Source organism: Equus caballus, chromosome 1 (genome assembly GCF_041296265.1).
Source record: "Equus caballus isolate H_3958 breed thoroughbred chromosome 1, TB-T2T, whole genome shotgun sequence".
In the NCBI taxonomy this organism is placed as follows: Eukaryota; Metazoa; Chordata; class Mammalia; order Perissodactyla; family Equidae; genus Equus; species Equus caballus.
The window spans coordinates 171,008,831-171,016,067 of NC_091684.1; the positions used below are offsets into that span (position 1 = coordinate 171,008,831).

Genomic DNA, 7,237 nt, shown 5'->3' on the forward strand with positions numbered 1-7,237 from the left:
TAAAACTTAAAATTACCATGGTGATGCAGCAAAGAGTTGACCTGCAACCCCCACCGTCACCCAGCAGAGAAGCAGAGGGCTGCAGACACCCCCTCCTTCGTCGTCCTGCCCTCCTTCCGCTCGTCCAGCCACCTTCGTACTCGAGAACCCATGGTACACAGTAGGCTCTCATTACTTAAGCTCTATTTGTTTATTCTCCAGCGCTTTTCCTCGGAGATTAAAAGAGGCTTTTGAAAGCTCGAGGTCCTCTCTAAGAAGCAGCAGGACATCAAGTCGGGTCCCTCAGGCCTGCGGGGTCCCGGCGGCACAGCGCCTCCTGCCGGCCAGGGTGGCGATGGCCGCAGGAACTGGCCGGAGCCCGCGAAGGCGCAGAGAGCACAGGTGGGGTCGCCCTGCTCCAGGTCCCGCACCCACCGCCCTCCTCCTCTCCCCGCTCTGCCGGCAGAGCCTCGTTCCCGGGCTGTGCGCGAAAGTCTGGTTTGTTGCTACGGGGGAAGCGGAAGGCACTCCGTGTAGAGCCTCCAGACTCCTCCCCAAGAGGCGGTGACCCGCCCCCGCAGTGGCGGAGCTCCTGGGGGTTAAGGGAACTGAAGAATAACGCCGTGGGCCCGGCCTTCGGGGCCCAGGGTCAGCGCCATCCGAGTTTTATGAGAGCAATCCGTGGGCAAATCGGTCCCCGAGTCCAAAGACCATCATCCCGGGGTGGGAACACAGCTCTGCCCAAGTAGACCCCACCACCCCATTATCATCGCGCACGCGCGCACTGACTCCCCAGCCCTCCTCTCCTCCCTCATTCCCGCCCAGGGAGAGGGCAGGAATTTGGGGAGATGGAGGAGCCAGGCGGCAAAAGAGGTCAGGCCAGAGCCGGCGCAAGCCCAGCACGAGATTTCGCAGCAGCTCCTGCCCTCTGCTGGCAGGAAGGTGCATTTACACGTGACGGTCACTGAGGGTCGCCGCCGGCGGCCTGCTCCTGCTAGGCTTTGCGGTCAAGAGCCCTCAGCCATCCGAGTGGCTGTGAGAGAGCCAGCGGGCTGGGGTCAGCCTGAGGTGCGGATTCCGGAGAGGAAGCATTAGAAGAAAGGACTGAAGTTCCCCACAGAAAAAGAGGAGTTGATCACCAGCACTCATCATATGGGGCGTGGGGGGTCTTCGTCAGCCCCTGTTAGGCCTCCTGGATGACCGGGGTGCAGATTCAGTCAAACAAGCAGCTGTTAAGGGCTGGCCTGGAGCCCAAATCAGTCAGTAACCTTGACGTCCCAGGAATATTGTACAGTGGCAGTTGGGCCCTTGATTTGGGGAGTCTTATTCAGCAAACATTTATGTGCCAGGCACTGTTAGAGGTATATGGGAGTCCTCAGGGAACACAGCAGGCCAAAAGTGAAAGACAAACAATAAACATAATGTGTAAGTGATTTAGACCCTTGCGTGATAAGCTCTGTGGGGAACATAGCAGGAAGGAGAATGGGGGGAAGCTATGGGTAGCATTTTTAAATAGGGTAGTTAAGGTAAGCCTCCTTGATGAGCTGATGTTTAAGCAAAGACTTAAAGGTGGTGTGGTAGTTAGCCTCGCATATATCTAGGGGGAAATGTAAAGCGAGAACGTGTCTTGTATGAACAGCAAAAAGGTCAGGTACTAGAGAAGAGTGAGTGAGACTAGTAGGGGATTTGTTCTGAAAGGTAAGTGTGGGAGGACAACTCACTTAAGAGTATAAGGACTTTTGTAAGGATTTTAGCTTCTACTCGGTGAAACGAAGAGATGCTAGAGGATTCTGAGCAGAGTTACATGACCTGAGTTGTGTTTTTAAATGCTTGCTCAGTGTGCTGTGTGTGAGGTCAAGGGTAGAAGCAGAGAGTCCAGGTCCAAGGCTTTTATAATAATCCTGGTGGGAAGAAATGGTCTCTCAGACTAGGTGGTAGCAGTGGAGCCAGAGAGAGAGGATTGGATGCTGGATATGTTTTGAAGGTGAAAACACTTGATTTGATTAACAGATTGGAAGTGCTACAAAAGAAAAAGAAAGGAATTAAGAATAATACCAAAGCTGTTGGCCTCAGAGTGGAAAGGATAACTTTATCTTCAACTGAGGTGGGGAATGCTAATGGAGGAGCAGTTTCAAGGGACGAATAGTGGAGAAGAAAATTTTTTCCATCTGAGACACGTTAAGTTTGAGGTGCCTATTAGACATCCAGTGAAGATGTCGAGTGGACAGTTGGACATATGAGTCTGAAGTTCAGGAGAGAGAGCTAGGCTAAAGGTGTAAATTTGGGAATTGTTGGAGAATCAGTGTCTTTTAAAGCCTTGAGACTGTGTAAGATGACCAAGAGAGTGTGCGTAGATAGAGAAGAAGACAAATAACTAACCCCTGGGGCTCTCCAAAATCCAAATACCGGGGAGAAGGGGAAGAAGTTATGGAGGAGGCTGAGAACAAAAACCCTCTGAGTCATGGAAGAGCCAGGAGACAGTGAGGTCCCAGAGACCAACATGCAGCTTGGTGCGACTATGTGCCTTGAGGGTCCCAGGACTGATCTCACGATGCTTTTCATCTTTGCCTCTGTCACAAGAAGCCCATTCCCAGGTCAGCCTCATCAGGGAGGAAGGAGTGATCAACTGTGCCTAATGCTGCTGAGCACAGAGAATCAAGCCTGTTGGGGTGGGGAGGTCTTATTTCAAATGCAAGGAGCACCCTATTACCCCTATTGACGGAGCTGAGGAGTCAGGGGTATTGACTGAGGAGATTTGCAAAGTTCCTGGCCTAGAAGAAGACTGTCTGGGCCAGGAGTGAGTAGGAAGAGGTCCACATCTGAGTCATGTTTTCTGTCCTAGAAGAGGGAATGAAGAGACAGAGAATAGGGCCTCTGTGTCTCACTTCCCCTGATTTACTAGTCCCTCCTTCCCCAGACTCCAGACCTCCGTACTTCACGTTCTCTCCCTTTCTCCTCTCTCCTCACTCCTCTAAGGACTCAGCTGAGGACTCACCTCACTTTGTCATATCCTCCTTCCTCTTATGCATCCAGTCCAGTTCCTCCTTCCTTCCTCCCCTCCATCCCACTACCTTGACTCTGCACATTCTCCTGGAGATCTCTACAGGTTGCACATACATCCACTCCATTTTTTAAATTGCTACATAGTACCAGTGGAACCCTCATATCAAGGAGCCATGTGTGGGGCTGGCCTGGCGGCACATCGGTTAAGTTTGCACATTCACTTTGGCGGCCCGGGATTCACCAGTTTGGATCTTGGGTGCGGACCTATGCACCAGTTGTCAAGCCATGCTGTGGTGGGTGTCCGACATATAAAGTAGAGGAAGATGGGCACAGATGTTGGCTCAGGGCCAGTCTTCCTCAGCAAAAAGAGGAGGATTGGTGGCAGATGTTAGCTCAGGGTTAATCTTCCTCAAAAAAAAAAAAAAGGAGCCATGTCTTCAATTCCCAGTTCTATACTAGCTTTCTGTGTCAGCTAGACAAAGCATCCCACCATTCTGGTCCTCGGTTGCTAAATGAAAGACTTGTAACAAAAGACCTCTCAAATTCCTTTCAGCTCAGATTCCTGTAGTTCCCTGAATCCCTGATAAAGGAGTAGGTGTGTGTGTGTGTGTGTATAGAGGAGTATCTACAGAAAGGGCAATCCACATTTCTGAATTTTTCTACTGTATAAATCTGATCTTCTTAAAAGATTATGCCTAAATACAGAAGAAATAGCCTGATTACTTGAAGTAAAATTATTGTATTATGTATACATATATGTATGTATATGTGATGGTTAATTTTATTCATCAACGTGACTGAAACACAAGGTGCCCAGATATTCTGTCAAACATTATTGTGGGTATTTCCATCAGGGTTGCTTTGGTTGAAACCAGTACAGTCATGCACTGCCTAATGAAGTTTCAGTCAACAATGAACAGCATATACCCTGATGGTCCCATAAGATTAGCACCATGTAGCCTAGGTGTGTAGTAGATGTACCATCTAGGTTTGTGTGAGTACATTCTATGACTTCAAACAACGATGAAATCACCTAACAACACATTTCTAAGAATGTTATTCCATTAATAAGCGATGCATGACTATATTTAAATTGATAGACTGAGTAAAGCAGATTGCTCTCCCTATGTGAGTGGGCCTCATCCAATCAGTTGAAGGCCTGAATTTTTTTTAAAAAGGCCGACGCTACCCAAATAAGAGAGAATTCTTCTGCTGGATGGCGTTCAAACTAGGACATTGACTTTTTCCTGCTTTCTGACTCAAACTGAAACATTAGCTCGTCCTGAGTGTCAAGGCTGCCTGCCTTTGGACTAGAACTACACCGTCGGCTCTCCTGAGTCTCCAGCTTGTCAACTCACCTGGAGATCTCGGGACTTGCCAGCCTCCATAATTGCATTAACAAATTCTTTATAATAAATCTCTTTATATATATTTAGTATACATCCTATTAGTTCTGTTTCTCTGGAAAAACCTGACTAATGCAGGGTGTATGTTTATGATTGTTGCTGTTGTTGTTGTTGCTTTAAGATTACCAAGAAAATGGGACTGGCCCCGTGGCCGAGTGGTTAAGTTCGCGCGCTCCGCTGCAAGCGGCCCAGTGTTTCGTTGGTTCGAATCCTGGGCGCGGACATGGCACTGCTCATCCTGGGCGCGGACATGGCACTGCTCATCAAACCACGCTGAGGCAGCGTCCCACATGCCACAACTAGAAGGACCCACAACCAAGAATATACAACTATGTACTGGGGGGCTTTGGGGAGAAAAAGGGAAAAAATAAAATCTTTAAAAAAAAATTATCTTAAAAAAAAAAAAAGATTACCAAGAAAAACATTTATTATATTGCAGGCAACATGCAAATCCCTATGCCTCAGAGCCGTTGTTCAACTGAGCAAGAGAAAAGATCAGCACAGAAGGCTGCAGGGTAATCTTACACCGCTGAGACTGGCAAGGTGTGAAGACCGGGTAATTGGCTAACGCACTGGGGGATATCAATCAGTCAGCAAACGTTAATAGAGTAGCTATCATCCTTGGCTGTCTCCAATAGCGTTCACCAACCTCTGGTCTAACAGGAAAAGAAGAGGCCTAAAATTTATTAAACCTAAAAGGTGCTTTGATGAGTGCTATAGAGCCTAAAGTATCTCAGCATCATTCACGATTTTTATTCCTTATGGAATGTTGAAGATAAATGCAAGGAGTGTTGAAAATAGAAAAGGAAGCCACCACCTCTTTGATGCACCTATTTCATACAAGGAAATTGGGATTAAGGCTCGCAGTAATGCTGTCCAGTAGGTAACACTCTCTACACTTTCTAGTGTTTTCACCTGTGCTCAGGATCTAGGGTGACCCACCATTAGGCTTAGGATGTGTGTGTAGCATAAAGAATTACCGTTTCCCTTGTAGAAAAGAGAAAGCAAGCTGCTTATCTGCAGCTGATCTGTCTTTTTTAAAAGCCCATGCACTTAACAGACAACCAAGCTTGTGCCTCTTAAGAGAAGGATGTGAGGCAAGTGGGAGACTGAGGTGGGATAGAGATGATGCTCCATGCAGGAAAATATCCCACTTTGGATTAATAACATGTCTTGACGGTTAAGAGGCCAAGGACTCCTCTGAAAGGCATTCAAGGGAAAGCCCCAAACACTAAGAATATCAGCAGTGGGGCCAGCCCTGTGGCCAAGTGGTTAAGTTTGCGCACTCCGCTGCAGGCGGCCCAGTGTTTCGTTGGTTCGAATCCTGGGAGCGGACATGGCACTGCTCATCAAACCACGCTGAGGCAGCATCCCACGTGCCACAACTAGAAGAACCCACAATGAAGAATATAAAACTATATACCAGGGGGCTTTGGGGAGAAAAGGGAAAAAAAAAAAAAAAGAATATCAGCAGTAATGACTATTGTTTGGAAACTAGTGGAATAGCTGAAATAGAGAAAGCAGAAAATCATGGTGGAGACCCAGGTTAGCCTGACTGTTTATCTCAGGGTTTCCCAGACATCAGGCATCCTCCGCCATAGCTCCTTTCCATCTGTAATATTAATTAATATCTCCTTTTTATCAACTCACTTTTTCACACAGTTTTGTTTTAAGCAATAATACATATGAAACCACAGATTGAATGCATTGATTATTCATTCACACTAAAATTAACACTTTAAATATTTATCTGTGTGCTCCCTAACATCAGTCCTCTCACCTCTCACCAGCTGTACACATTTCATACTTTTGCAAAAAGCTTTATCTTGAGCTTTAACTAAAAAAATTCTACCTGGAAAAAATGCTTCTACAGAAGAACAAAAAACCCAGAGGCAGTAGGAAAAATGAAGCCCAAGGTCAAAGATTTGGTCATATTTATCCAATTCTGTTCAAAAGAGAGGCTAAACCAAGCAGGCTCTACATTCTCATCATTAAGGAGGTGTTTCTAATTGCTCACTAGGACAGTTCCTCATATTTTTCATAGAGTTAAGGAAAGAAGTAATTCCATGTATTTATTTTATTATTTCTGTTTGCTCTGATTCCATGAGTAAAGTAGTATGTTAAGAGCTGATTCTTTTTGTCCCAGTTTTGGCAAAGGACCCCAAGAAATAAGGGCCAGTGATTGAGCCATCTCAAGTCCGCCTAAGCAGGACTTGGTGAAAAGGAAGGAGATGGAACCCTGTTTGGCAACCTTAGCCAACTGTCGACCCCCAGTCTAGAAAAGAGCTCGCAAAGACCTAGAAACAAGATAATTTTTCTCAATATACATAGTAGCTACATTCCCAGATATTCTTTGTGTTTTAAAACCATGCAAAATACAAAAGATTTAGATTAGAGGCTCAGATAATTATAAGCTATTTATTGCCCATGTTAATATCCAAGAGGACTGTCATAAGTTGTGTAGGACATGCACTAATTCTTCATTTTTCAGGGCTTTGCTACATATTGTTGATAAATACTGAGCACACCTGGCCCCTATCCATTATATTCCAGTACTGCCTCCCTCCCCAATCATTATAGTTAAAAAAAAAATACCTCTAGAAATTTCAAAGCCACAAAGTCACTGGAAACAACTGATCTAGAAATATAATGAAACTATGTGTAAAATTACTTATCTTGTGCCATTATGTCATCAAATAGGAATAGCTCCAACTGCATTTTAGCCACATCCTCACATCCTCACAAGACTTTGCTTATTTTTAATGGCCTCTAACAATGTTCAACTATTCATTAACTCAGCATTCACATTTCAAGCTTTGCAATGTGCTGGGCCCTTCTCTAGGCACTGG

At 45.8% G+C, this 7,237-nt stretch overlaps 1 long non-coding RNA gene across 1 annotated transcript; it reads left to right on the top strand.

The window, feature by feature from the left end:
• Window positions 1-240: 240 nt before the first annotated feature.
• On the top strand, window positions 241-5,103 carry LOC138918485 (uncharacterized). The gene is made up of 2 exons (XR_011427908.1): window positions 241-381; window positions 4,828-5,103. It is a non-coding gene; the product is annotated as an uncharacterized lncRNA (long non-coding RNA).
• Window positions 5,104-7,237: the final 2,134 nt, after the last annotated feature.